The sequence below is a fragment of the Giraffa tippelskirchi genome, chromosome 11 (assembly GCF_054371585.1).
Source record: "Giraffa tippelskirchi isolate mGirTip1 chromosome 11, T2T-mGirTip1v1.2.pri, whole genome shotgun sequence".
Classification (NCBI taxonomy): domain Eukaryota; kingdom Metazoa; phylum Chordata; class Mammalia; order Artiodactyla; family Giraffidae; genus Giraffa; species Giraffa tippelskirchi.
In genome coordinates, this window is record NC_137285.1 from 69,322,501 (window position 1) to 69,322,746 (window position 246).

A 246-nucleotide genomic window follows, 5' to 3' on the forward strand; every position below is an offset into this window, starting at 1 on the left:
CCTCGCCAGCCGAGGCGCCAGCGCGCGCCCGTCGCCCGGTTGTCAGGCTGTCTGCCCCTCCCCCCCTTCCCTCACTCTGCCGCCGAGCTGGCGGTGCCCGCGTGTCCACCTGTCGGCCGGGCCTCTCGCACTCGCGACCTCTGGCGCCGAGCCGCCAGCGCGCGCGCGTCGCCCGCCTGGCAGGGACTCCGCCCCTCCTCCCTCCTTCCCTCACTCTGCCGCCGAGCTGGCGGTGCCCGCGGGTCC